Genomic DNA, 14,982 nt, shown 5'->3' with positions numbered 1-14,982 from the left:
AGAGAGAGGAGAAGTCCCCAATGAGTTAAATAATTTATATATTTACATAGGATGAGTCCAGTTGAAAAACTCAAACCCTGTGTTGAATAGATTGTGTTATGACTTCACAGATGATGATATCTGTCCATCCCAACGTCTCAAAAACTAAACATATCTGCATACACTACATGACTCATCAGTACGTACTGTTCATAGCTAGCATCCTACATACTCATCAGTACGTACTGCATACTACATATTGCTCAATCAGTACGTACTGCAGGACTGGCATGACTACTACTCAATCATGTACGTACTGCATACTACCTACTCAAATCAGTGACGTACTGGCATACTGCATACTACATACTCAATCAGTACGTACTGGCATACCAGCATACTACATACTCAATCAGTACGTACCTGCATTACTGCATACTACATACTCAATCAGGTACGTACTGCATACTACATACTCAATCAGTAGTACGTACTGCATACTACATACTCAATCAGTACGTACTGCATACCGCATACTACATACTCAATCAGTACGTACTGCATACCGCATACTACATACTCAATCAGTACGTACTGCATACTGCATACTACATACTCAATCAGTACGTACTGCATACTACATACTCAATCAGTACGTACTGCATACTGCATACTACATACTCAATCAGTACGTACTGCATACTACATACTCAATCAGTACGTACTGCATACCGCATACTACATACTCAATCAGTACGTACTGCATACCGCATACTACATACTACATACTCAATCAGTACGTACTGCATACCGCATACTACATACTCAATCAGTACGTACTGCATACCGCATACTACATACTCAATCAGTACGTACTGCATACTGCATACTACATACTCAATCAGTCCGTACTGCATACTGCATACAACATACTCAATCAGTACGTACTGCATACTGCATACTACATACTCAATCAGTACGTACTGCATACTGCATACTACATACTGCATACTACATACTCAATCAGTACGTACTGCATACCGCATACTACATACTCAATCAGTACGTACTGCATACTGCATACTACATACTCAATCAGTACGTACTGCATACTGCATACTACATACTGCATATTCAATCAGTACATACTGCATACTGCATACTACATACTCAATCAGTACGTACTGCATACTGCATACTACATACTGCATACTCAATCAGTACATACTGCATACTCAATCAGTACGTACTGCATACTGAATATTCAATCAGTACATACTACATACTGCATATTCAATCAGTACGTACTGCATACTGCATACTCAATCATTACGTACTGCATACTGAATATTCAATCAGTACATACTACATACTGCATATTCAATCAGTACGTACTGCACACTGCATACTGCATACTCAATCAGTACGTACTGCATACTACATACTACATACTGCATATTCAATCAGTACATACTGCACACTGCATACTACATACTGCATACTCAATCAGTACATACTACATACTGCATATTCAATCAGTACGTACTGCATACTGCATACTACATACTGCATACTCAATCAGTACTTACTGCATACTACATACTGCATACTCAATCAGTACGTACTGCATACTGCATACTACATACTGCATACTCAATCAGTACTTACTGCATACTACATACTGCATACTCAATCAGTACGTACTTCATACTGCATACTTTATACTCAATCAGTACGTACTGCATATTGCATACTACATACTCAATCAGTACGTACTGCATACTGCATACTACATACTGCATACTCAATCAGTACTTACTGCATACTACATACTGCATACTCAATCAGTACGTACTGCATACCGCATACTACATACTCAATCAATACGTACTGCATACTACATACTCAATCAGTACGTACTGCATACCGCATACTACATACTCAATCAGTACGCACTTCATACTGCATACTACATACTGCATACTCAATCAGTACTTACTGCATACTGCATACTACATACTCAATCAGTACATACTGCATACTGCATACTACATACTCAATCAGTACATACTGCATACTGCATACTACATACTACATACTCAATCAGTACATAGTACATACTGCATACTACATACTCAATCAGTGCATACTGCATACTCAATCAGTACATACTGCATACTGCATACTACATACTCAATCAGTACATACTGCATACTACATACTCAATCAGTACGTACTGCATACTACATACTCAATCAGTACGTACTGCATACTGCATACTCAATCAGTACGTACTGCATACTGCCGGCTAAATTAAAGTATTATTTTACCAGCAGACGGCCTTCGAAAACGTCTAAATTGTTACTTTCTCACTTTAAAGAATATTTACATAGCTTTTCGGCCGGCTCAAAATCTCACAAGACTGACGGTCTCAAGACACCCAGACGCAATGCATTGTGGGACAGTTGAGTATGTGCACTACGCTCACTTGCCAGGAAAGTGAGTTGCTAGATTTACTTTCCTCAGAAGCCTTATTGTTGAGCCCTGAGATAAACTTCACACGTTCTCACTCCCTAGTAGTCAGTATAATAAGAATATGTTAAAGTTTAACAGTTTTAATTTGAGCTGTTACCCACAGTGCCTCTTGTTATTATCACCTCTCCCACACAGTTGTAACACAAGTGATATATATCTAAGCAAACATAAGATAAGGATTATATAATGATAAGCCGTGTCGACGCACAGTAAAGCAATTCATTATAGTCTCGGCACGGCAAATGTACTCGCAGCCCGGTGTGTATAAATGACACATACTACACCTCAGGCTTTGATTGTTGATAAAGAAAATCAAATCCAGCCTGGATATAATACTGCCAGTAAGATTATTGTATGTAATCATTATAATCTAGATTAGAGTTTGATTAACTGTGTTATCAAATGTACTGTAATCATAAGTAGAGCAGCGTTCATTTCATGGAACGTGTCAGCTATTTATTCCTGCTGCTTTACAAACACTCACAGATGATGAAGAGGCCTTGACAAGCACGGATCTGCACATTTTTATTTTTAGAGAAACCTTTTTATCTAAAATTGTGATTAGTGGAAAGAGGCTCACCGTCTGCCACTTGAGAAGTCTCACTCTGTCTTTGTTTGATGTTGAATTGTCTTAACCATGGGAGGCTACTTTTATTTACAATCGTCTGGGGAGTTTTTGTGCTGCTTTTAAAGTTCACTATAAATAGTTTGTTTTAATGTGAAAACAGCTTTATTATTATCCACACGGTGACATTGCATTTACTGAAAAATAGTAAATGAAGTGAAACGAACATGTCTGATTAGTCACTGTTTTATCTTTTTGTCACCACCCATAAATAAAATCTAAGATTTACGATATGATTCAAATGGAATATGAGCAACGCTGATGCAGAGCACTTATTGGTTTAATCTATGTCCTGATAAAGTCAGGATGTCTTAGTAGGTAGTTTGTTCTGAGCGAATAAAACTATTATTTTGTATCTATTATTTTATCACTGTTGAGATTTCACAATATATCCGAGTAAATAATGAAGAAATACAACATGGTGCACGAATAACACACACCAGCGCTGTAATGAAAGCGTTGTATCTGTTGGCGTTGTGTTTTTAAAACGGGAGCAGCTGACGTATTTCTGCATATTTCTACTTTGAGACAAATGTACAAGCGTAAACTTTAACGGCTTGTGCGACAGCGCTGCCACCTGACCGGTGCATCTTTGCCAGAAGTTCAGTGGCCAAGCTTTGAGTGGGAGCAGGTGAGTGTTGTGATTCTGCACAGACGTGGAGAGAGCCTGATGCTCACTCGGTGGGGGATTGAATTACTCACCTTGTGTTACCTTGAACTCTTTGAAGGAAAGTTTTTCTCACATGCCTCCACTGTAACTGTAACAAGTAACTGGAGGCCGAGTTTAACAAATGCAAACATATAATCCAACACTCATTTATCCAGTCGTACGCTCACGACTTCCCAAACACAAATGTTCTGCATAAACCGTCTCAGACTGGTCTGTGCAAGTGTTGTTTGTGTGGAAGTTATAGCGAACAAGTCGTGTGTTTGTGAAGCAGTGAGCGTACGAGTGGATCAGTGAGACTTGGATTAAACTGCACGAGAACTTTAAATATCATAGTACATATAATACATTTAGGCAGCCCTACATTGAAGCCCTACGTGAATCACATTAGCATTTACACCCAGTGTCAACAGCAGCGTGACCATATACTAAAGTGGTTGTGATGCAGCTTCCTAAAAGTGGAAAAGGCTTCATACTCAAACCTTTCTGTGACAAAGGTTTTGGTCTCCACTTGAACTGCTCCTGTAACATCTGTTCTGTCTGCTTTTGTTCTTTCTTTCAGCCAAGTCTCGTGTAATCCTGCTCATTAGGGCTCTGTATGTATCTGTTCTTTTTAAGCAGCTGCTGCTCCGTGTCATTTTAACATCGGTGTTTGGCACAGGTTGAAGGAATCAGATTTGAGCGTGCTTTCCAGAATAACATTTTCCCTGGACGAGTAAAATCCATATTTCCTGCTATGCAAAAAGTAACTAGTAGTTATTTGATTTCTGCATGCAGCATCGTCAGGTTTTCAACGCAGATAAAATCCAGTGCAAACATAGAAATCAGCAGCAGTACGAGGCTTTCATCTAATAGCCACTAATACTTTTTTCTGTGCAAGTCTTATTTGCATACTGACCTTTCCCTTTCTGAAATATCAGCGTCCATCATGCTCTATTATCCCCGTGTTAGGAGCACGCTTCATGATAAAGTGCTGTTGAGTTATATAAGCTACTTCATTTGGCATTATTATGATCGTCTGATGAAATATTGTTTTGCAGCTTAATTTCAACACTACTATGAAAAAGGTTGTGAAATCAGTACAAAGCAGAAGTCCCGCAGTCTTTTGTCTTGTGAGCCCAGTGGAGGAGTTATTCATGCCGGCGTGGCTTGAAGCGCTCGGCTTCAAAGTGAGACAAACAACAAACAAACACACATAACCTTCTGATTTGACTTTTCTCAACTGTGGTTTGTTTTCATCTTCAGGTTCTCTTGATACTGTGTGAACTGCTCATTGTTCTAATAAGAGACAGCGTGTGGGGAGTCTTAGCGGGAGACGGATACTATTATAAAGAGGCAGAATACTTTATTGTGAAGCCGGAGAAAAAGGGTACAACCTTCATACACATGAGGGACAACAGGAGGGTAGATGTGTATCAACCTGGTCACATCGCTGGAGTCTGCAGCCGGCACAGACTCCAGACTGTCCCCGGACAAGAAATAGTCCACAATGTGTTGTATGGATTAAACAAGAAGCGCTGGAAGGCGGATTGCGTTGCCTTCGGGCAGAGCTGTAGAGTTAATGTACTGCTTTAAAGCACGCAATGAGTTGTGTATCTCCAGTGCACCTGCCAAAATGTTTTAAGACATTTAGCCGTTAATCTGAATATTATCTGAATGTATCCCCATGAGGCAACCACACGAAACCCTCCACACAGCAAGGATAGTTAATGCTGTTAGGAAACATGCATGCACCGTGTGTCTCTGAATTCAGATGTGTTTTAAATTCTAGTTTAACTTTCAGTGTAATTCGTGGAAGGATTCTGAGACGCTTGATAAATATGGCCACTCCTTCCTCTGCAACCTGGTAGGTTCTGAGCAGGGATCCTTCTAAAGTCTTAATAGGCTTTGAATTCATTATTCTATAAAGACGGCCTTCATGTCTTTTAAAAGTCTTAACAATGCTAAGATGTGGGTGTTAGAATTTCATGAATCGTGACATTGCAATTTACACCCTCAAAATAATCATTTCTTAAAAGGAATTTACAAAAAGCCTCTCATTAACGGATAGCGGAACAACAACACTCATATTCCGTCTGCAGCCGGGATGCTCAGACGACATGGGGAAGTGCAAATCCAAGCATGGCTGCAACGGGTTCCAGGCAATGTATACGAGGCACGGTGTATTTCTCAAATGTAAAATTGGTCTCAAACTACATTTTGAGTGGCATTAAAAAAAATCCATCTGTATATGAGGACTGTTGATCCAGTCATACTGGGTCAAGCTATAAACCCTCCCTCTGGGTTTTTGGACTCAGAGTAAGCCTTGGTGAACAGCCAGTGTGCTTGTGTTCATTTTATTTGTGTCCTAGTTACAGCAGATACTAGCGGGATAGTGCAAAGCATAACACCATAACTATTCAGTTCAAAGTTTGAAGGTTGCACCATAAAGTGCAGCTGACGCCCCTGTGTCAGATATCTGGGAGTTTGCGGTGCCTCCAAACCCAGTTTCACTCTACGTGACGGATTTTATAAATGTAGGATGACAGTGAAGGATGGAGCGACACACCATTATACTAGAGATGGCTGAGAACCCTGATTCTATAATCGGTGAGATATGCAGCATCTCAAACACATGAAGCCTTTTTAAGTCAATTCTAGTAAAAGTAGGACAATCGGTGACGACTGTTCGTCCACTGCTTCCCAGCGTCTGACATTTTTCCCTTTTGTCTTCTTGTTCATTTTTTCCACACAACCAAGAGGCTGAGGAGTGCAGAGAAATGTTGTCATGGTAACAGAGAAAAATAGGCAGGATGACCATGAGTGAGACCTGAGAGCTCTCCGTACTGCCCAAAGTGTCTCATGACCCGCTGCTGCAGCTGCAGGATATTACTCTGAGATCTGAACGGATGAATGAGATCCGTGAGGATAGAGTAGTGTGAGCTTCAAGGTCACTCTATTGGAAAGATTGTTATTGCTCTGCGGGGTATTGTTAATACATTTCAATTTTGCTCGAGCTGTTAAATGGGCTTTTGGCAAAGCAGCATAATTCTTCATTAAAGTCACTGCTGTCAAAGTTGCCTATTTCCCAAAATCGCTTATTTCTTTATGTTTCCAATGCGTCTTCTGAAAATGAAGTTCAAACTGGCGGAGAGAAATGCATAATTAGTTTTTTTATGTAGTCCAAACCAATCACTATGGACCAGAAGATCACAAAGGCCCAAAGCATTCTTCAGATTCATCGCTGACGCATCAGCTTTCTGCGCTCGAGACGAGCCTTTTGAAAGTGAGCGTGTACAATCGAGTGTCTTTCAGAAAAGTCTTCTCAAAGCAGCAAGAAGCTGAACGAAATCTAATTAGTTAAGCGCCCAGCTGCGAGGGGTTAAGGATAAAGTAAACTTTTCTGTTTAGATGATACACATTCCTCGTGAGAAAGTGAACTTGTAGTGGCGCAGAACTTAGTTTTAAAGTATTTAACACGTTTGTCATGAGCAGATTAGTGTTCAACCTCTGAGGATGTTTCTCTTCAGCTCTTCAAACCTAAACTTCTTGCTCACTCTCAGTCCAGCAGAGAGGCTGCTCTGTCTCTCAGGAAACAATGCTGCAGTGTTCGGTCACTGACATACCTGCAGCTATGTCTGCTTATTATTCTGACAACGAGTAAGAAAGTCTTCCTTGTGTCTGACTCTTCTATAGCTGGAAATAGCCACCGGAAAGACTTCAAACTCTTTCTGAGTTTGAAGTGAAGGAGAAACTTGTTCTTTTATGTTTTTTAAAATGGCTATTTTAGAAACACGTCTGTTCATTTATTGTTGTGTCTGTAAGTCAGTGTGGTCAAGTCTCTCCTGGAGAAGACTTCACTGATGCCAACAGTCAGTGTAATAATTAGTTCATTTGTTACACAGATTTGGTGCTAAATATCTGAGGAACACTGTAGAAAAACATCAGCTGTGATTTGAGCCCGCTCAGGCTCTGAAAGACCGGATATAGCGGCCGGGTGGATTTTTAAAAGGTTAACTTCTTAAGTAAACAATATATGCAATATATAAAGCTTCGTAAGTTGTTGAACCCAAAGTGTAAGGAAACAAAATCAACTGTAACTGAAACAATAAAGCGTGCTTCACTTCCTCTAAAAGAAAATAATCATAAAATAAACTCAAATAAGGCTGAAATCTGATCTGCTCTGGTGTTAAGATCCTTATAAAGAGTTTCTACTGAACAGAGCAGCTGGTGATCACCTGAGGAGTAAAGTGTATTATAAACTACTATTGTTCTTCTTCTTCTACTTCTTCTTCTTCTCTTCTTCTAGGAGGAGGAGGAGGTCTTTTCTCTTGAGGCGGAGGGGGAGGAGGGGGAGAAGGAGGAGGAGGAGGAGGAGGGAGAAGGAGGAGGAGGAGAAGAAGGAGGAGACGGAGGAGGGGGGGAGGAGGAGGAGGGGGAGAAGGGGAGGAGGGGGAGAAGGAGGAGGAGGCGAAGGAGGAGAGGAGCGGGTGGGAGAAGGAGGAGGAGGAGCAGAGGAGGGGGAGGGGGGAGGAGGGGGAAGGAGAGGGGGGGAGACGGAGGAGGAGGGAGGACAGGAGGAGGAGGAGAGAAGAGGAGGGCGGGAGGAGGAGGAGGAGGGAGGAGGAGGAGGGAGAAGGAGGAGGGGAGAAGGGGGGGAGGAGGAGGGGGGGAGAAGGGGGGAAGGGGGGGGAGGGGGAGGGGGGGGGAGGGGCGGAGGGGGGCGCGGCGGAGGGGGGGAAGGAGAGGAGGAGAGGGGAGGGGAGAGGAGGAGAGAGGGGGAGAGAAGGAGGGAGAAGGGGAGGCGGAGGAGGGAGGGGGGGAGGAGGGGCGGAGCGGGGGGGAGGAGGAGGAGAAGGAGGAGGGGGGAGGAGGGGGAGGGGGGAGGGGGAGGAGGGGGGGGAGGCGGGAGGAGGAGGGAGGAGGAGCGGGGAGAAGGGAGGAGGGAAAGGAGGGGGGGGGGGGAGGGGGAAAGGGAGGGGGAGGGAGAGGAGGGGGGGGGGGGGGGAGGGGGGAGGGGAGGGAAGAAGAAGGAGGAGAAGGAGGGGAGGAGGAGGAGAGGGGGAGGAGAGGAGGAGAGGGAGGAGGAGAGGGAGGAGGAGAGAGGGAGGGGGGAGGAGGGAGGAGGAGGAGGAGAGGAGGCGTCTTCTTCTTCTTCTTCTTCTCTTCTTCTCTTCTTCTTCTTCTTCTTCTCTCTTCTTCTTCTTCTTCTTCTCTTTCTTCTTCTTCTTCTTCTTCTTCTTCTTCTTCTTCTTCTTCTTCTTCTTCTTCTTCTTCTTCTCTTTCTTCTCCTCACAAACAGCTACCTCACATTTGTCTGTTGAAAGTCGTCCTGTCCCACAGAGAGCAGTGGAAGTAGTGAAGCCTGGCAGTAGATACCTAACAGCCCATTCAGGCCCCATAAGAGGCTCCTTTCATTTTCCTCAGTCAGCTGTGGAGCAACAGGGGGGAGGAGAGGGGGGGGGGGGGGTGGCTGCCGGCTGCTGGCTGCCTCGCTCCAAGTTGGCCAGCTTCATACCAAAGTCTCCAGTGGAATGCCAGGCTCATTATATTGGGATGAGAGTTCACTTCTCCTCTAACTATGTGAGCTTCACAGGGGATAATGAGCCTCCTGACCACTGGGAGTAGATGCTTGTCTGGCTGCTTCAGTCTGTCTACGTCTAGCAGGGGAGATTCACTCCTCGCTGTTTCTCTCATGCTCTCCTGAATTCCATCATCGTACTTTGCGATGCATGTCAGCTTGCAAATCACACTTAACTTGCTCGTTTTATAGCTTTCCAATGTGTGTCGAACTACGTATGTAGAGAAGGTGTATGATATATAACACTTTTATTGCATTGATCTAAAGAATATTATTTCATTGCTTCAGCCAAAACAAATAGTCAAAAGCTTCTCTTAACGCGACATTTTGGGAAATATGCTAATCCACTTTCTTGCAGGGAATTAGATGAGATGATAGCACTCTCACATCTGTCCATTTAAAAAAGAAATAAAACTAGTACAGTCATCTTAGTTTAGCATAAAGACCGTGAATCAGCTCAATTATTCCTGTTTGTTTAAAACCTGCAGTGTAGAAACGACAATGCGCTGTTGTACAGGTGGTTCTGTGCTGGAATATCTCTTGGCTCTGAGCAGCTGCCAGGCAGCAGGAAGTTATTGGTCGCAGCCAGAAAATAAAATTAGCAGCTGCCACCTGCCAAATACGGGATAAGTGCTGGCTGTGGCAGGTAAACATTTCAGGCCACCTGACACCGTGGCAGATAGGTCTTCCTTATATTAAGATTTCTTTTTTTAATAGTCAGGGATTAAGGGTATAATAGGTGAGGAAAAATGTAATTTCAGACCGAGTCGCAGCTATGAAATTGTCCTGCGCTTATCTGTAACAACATGTAATACAGGGAATTGTTGTTGCATACATATAATGTGTTTAATTAGTGAGCTTTAGCGGTGCTGGGAGGTGGCTTTAGTTACCTTTGGACTTCGCCAGGCCACAGGTTGTCATCCTGCTGCTGGCTGTAGCTTCATATTTAACACACAGATGTGTGAACGTGGTTTTAATCTGCTCTTCTAACTCCAGACCAATCTATTCTGAACACTCATTTTATATACTTAGTTGTTCTATTAGACAATACATTACAGGGAGATGTCTGGTTGGATTTAAACCGCGTGAATGCCTTTAAACAATTAACCCAGAATAACCCGGCTGCCACTTATTTGAAAGTTCAGCAGAACGAGAATCGCAGCGTTACTGTAGAGAATGTTTCTTCCATTTCAATAATCTCCACTGGAGGTGGTTATTTTCAGATGTCATTGAGTATTCACCTTGCCTTTCAAAAACACTCTTGCTGCAGGCGATGCGTTATGTGTCAGAGACCCAGATATGTGGGTCTGTGGTGGTGGGGGGCTGTAATGTTTTTGGTGCTGGGAACATTAGCAGCTCGGAGGGAAAACACTGTGGACCTGCCACAGCAGAGATATCCAGAATTGGGCTGCCAGCCTTGGCTCGCTTCCCAGAGAATCGTTGACTCCACTGCAGCAGTAATGTTTGAATGTCCGTCCGGGCGGCTCCCAGGTGAGCCGACCCTCACAATACCCATTACTGTGTTTACAGAGCTTCTGGCTTCTTTGATTAATTTTAGCGGCTTTGAAAGCTGAAGCGTAAGAAGCGAAGACACACACGTGATAATTAACTCGTATGAACAATAAAGGCCAAAAATTAAAGGCTCAATTATTTACGAACTAAATCTTATTATCAACAAACATAGAAATGTTATAATTCTATAATAAAATATTAAGAATAATTAATTGCTATTTAAGGCCAGGAGAAAAACTTGTAATTCCTTCAATGAAGTCTGCGAGTGTATGACGTCATCTGGCGACTTTTGGAGCTCGTGCTATATTTACTTTGGACACTTTGCATTGAGATTTCCACAGACCTGGTGGTAGACACAATTGCAAAGAGAAAGCTACGCTTATAGGGAACCAATGTAAACGCTAATGGTGTCATCATATAGAAGGCGTGGGCCAAAAGTGGTACTGGCATAATTAATATTTAGGGATCCTACATATTTAAGGAAAAGAAATGCAACATCATTTCGCTAGAGAACATCTGGCGAGCCCAAAATCCTTATTGCCTGGCCTGCAGCTTCTATAGCCGTTACATCGTGCAATCAACATTTACTTCATGATTTAAGGATAAGAATAAACTATTGCCTCTTTAATATTTGCACATTTCACTGCCTTTGGCTTCTGCTCGTTCCCTGTGTGGATAATGTGCCCTTGACCGGTGTCCTGTAGGAGTCCGCTGTGTGTTGTTCAGGAGAAGTGGAGACCTCAGAGACGTGAAGAGGACATCAGTAAGAGCTTCAGCTGCACGGGTCTCCTGTGCAATGTAATATGAAACACTAATCTTCGATCAGGCCTATTTTCAGCCCACACATTTTGCTGGAGCAAAGCTGATCTCCCTAACATGCACTCTGGGAGGGATTGGCAGGAGACACACACACACACACACACACACACACACACACTTGGCTGGGTTACTCAAATCAAATTGTGACTAAATTTGACCTTTGAGGGAAAGTCTCAGGTCTGCCCATCCTTTCTGAAAACATTCGGTACACAGGGAACTGATCCTCTGTGTCTCCTTCGTTTGCATATTCAGCGGCAGTTACAGTTTGAAGACAACCATCACTTAAGAATTGTCACTAATTTGTCTTTCATTAGTCACGTTGAGTTCTAACACTTGTGTTAATGAGCTGCTGATGCGGCCGCTACATTTCAAAGCGCGGTTTGTTTCTATTTTGACATCATGATCAAGCTGCCCAATTTATTTTGAGGGGCCGGAAGACTTTTTCCTTTGATTCTCCGGCGCTCCTGTCAGAGCCGTATGTCACTGCAGCTACGACGGACATTTATTGCCGCTGTTCACTTTCTCTCTGCAGATTTACGCTCCCCGAGTTGTATATCTCTGCGCGCTGTTCCTTCTTCACATTATGATTCGCAGCTTTATTGCTGAAGTTGTTCGGTGGAGTTGAATTGATACTGACAAGTGTCGGCATCGCAGCGACACGTTTACTTTTTATGGAGCTTGTTTTCCGACAGCCTCGTATATTCATCTGCCAGCAACGCTCAAGCAACACGTGCGCCTTTAAAAACCTAGAGATCAATTGTGTATGTTTGGTATTTATACTGAAAAATTCATGATATATTATTATTTTTATTCCAGTTTTATGTGATCATTTGCGAAGCAGTGAGTCTGAAAGGGAACAAATCTGTCCACAATTCCACATTTAATTAGTAAATGTGTTCGCTTATCAAGAGAATATAATCATATGTTGATGATTGATTCGTCATTAAATCAATTTAGGCAAAAGTGCCCAAAAATTCAAAAGTCCTAGCTTCTCAAATATGAGCTGGAATAACTTTAGGGACAATTGTAATTTACTTTTTTTCAAGATTTTCAAACATTTTAAACACAAAATGCTTAATTGAAACAATAATTGGAGAAGGAATCGATAGTTTCAGGCCTACTTCTAATCACAGTTTGTGTTAGTGTTAGTGTGAGCTGTTCTGATACTGATCATAACGGCTTTAATTTAATTAAATCAAAGGGAAACTTTGCAGATTTTTCCACTGGATTGGAACGGTTGCAATGTGGGAGGTGTGAGCAAATAAGCAAAACATCCGGCGGGGAGCGGGGAGCTCCGGGAAGCTGGCAACACGAAGGAAGGCCGAATAACCATCGTTTTGAACATGCCGCCCACATTGCAACTATACAAAGCCGGTTGAAATGAAAAGTTTTCCTTTAAGTACAAAAGCAACACGGAGAAAGTGAATACCCCTTTAGCAAACAGCTGTGTGATTACAGTGAGCGTGTTCTGTTGGAAACACTAATGAACAGCTATAAACTAAATGCTATAGATGTGTGTGTGAGCTTTCCAGCGTCTCTTTATCTATTTAAAACAAACGTCATGCTTCTCCAGATGATAGTGCTCAGAAACCTCAGAGGCTGAATCTTTTGACTGAATCAAGTGACAGCGTCCCACCTCTCAAAGTTTTCTGACATTTCCATTCAGAGAGAGTCGAGGCTGGTTTATTTGTGAAGGCCTTAATCACCGCTGTCGACTCTGAGGACTTAACTGCAGCCACACGGAGAGAGCAACAGACTGCTTGGAAGTAAAGTGACTCACGATTAATCAAGTTACTCATTCAATTAAGAGTTCAGAAGCGTCTGCTGCCGATTGGTTGGTGACTTTTAAAAGGAGATGCACAATATTTCTGCTATCGTAACAGGGATTACTGAAGAGGTGCAATATAAAAGGATATTATATCAGTCATACTGCAGTGTTTGGAAGAAGACTGAAAATACAACATGCATTCTTGCTCTAGTGTTTTTCTGTATTTCTTGATAAAATAAGACAAAAGAAATACTTCCATCATAATGTTCTAAGTCACTTTGACGCAAGTTCATCGTTATCGAGAGAAAATGTGAGGGCATGACAAAGCAACAGGAGAAATGACGGCAGAACTAAATGAAAGGTTGAACAATGTGCTCAGTTCATCCCTGAACACATCCCTGATACACCCTCACTTTCATTTTTAAACTCTGTCGGGCCTCCAGGTAATCATCGTTCCCCAAGCAGCCACTTAATTTGATTTAGCGAGACACTCGAGGACGCAGAGACAACAGATCCGTGTCGTACAAATCCACAAGCTTTGTGTTTGATGTAGGGAAGCAGCATAATAACAATAATAATAACAATAATAATAATAATAATAATAATAATAATAATAATAATAATAATAATCTTTATTTGTATAGCACCTTTCATACAAGAACTGCAGCCCAAAGTGCTTCACAGCAAAAACATAACAATTAGTACAAGATTAGACAGAATAAGAGCATTTACAGTACAATAATCACAGTGTTGATGTAAATGAGTCTGAAGTACCATTATAAAAATAGCAGAATTAAAATATTATAAAATAGCAGAATTAAAATAGTATGAAATAGCAGAATTAAAATAGTATAAAATAGCAGAATTAAAATAATATATAAATAGCAGAATTAAAATCGCAGAATTAAAATAATATAAAATAGCAGAATTAAAATAATATATAAATAGCAGAATTAAAATAGCAGAATTAAAATAATATAAAATAGCAGAATTAAAATAATATAAAAATAGCAGAATTAAAATAATATAAAAATAGCAGAATTAAAATAATATAAAATAGCAGAATTAAAATAATATAAAATAGCAGAATTAAAATAATATAAAAATAGCAGAATTAAAATAATATAAAATAGCAGAATTAAAATAGTATGAAATAAAATAATATAAAATAGCACAATTAAAATAGTATAAAATAGCAGAATTAAAATAGCAGAATTAAAATAATATAAAATAGCAGAATTAAAATAATATAAAAATAGCAGAATTAAAATAATATAAAATAGCACAATTAAAATAGTATAAAATAGCAGAATTAAAATAATATAAAATAGCAGAATTAAAATAATATAAAATAGCAGAATTAAAATAATATAAAATAGCAGAACTAAAATAGCAGAATTAAAATAGTATAAAATAACTAATAAGCATAGTGTGCTATGAACGTCCATCCCCAGTTTATACAACTCCTTCTCATAAATAGTTCTTCATTTAAACTCTGAATCCTTTCCCTCACACTT

At 41.0% G+C, this 14,982-nt stretch overlaps 1 protein-coding gene across 6 annotated transcripts in view; it reads left to right on the top strand.

Moving 5' to 3' along the window:
- The window catches only part of mrtfbb (myocardin related transcription factor Bb), a 79,169-nt gene that overhangs the window by 31,542 nt on the left and 32,645 nt on the right, over positions 1-14,982 (top strand). The window lies entirely within an intron of this gene.

The sequence above is a fragment of the Cottoperca gobio genome, chromosome 8, assembly GCF_900634415.1.
Source record: "Cottoperca gobio chromosome 8, fCotGob3.1, whole genome shotgun sequence".
NCBI lineage: Eukaryota > Metazoa > Chordata > Actinopteri > Perciformes > Bovichtidae > Cottoperca > Cottoperca gobio.
This window is presented reverse-complemented; position numbering and strand designations above follow the sequence as displayed.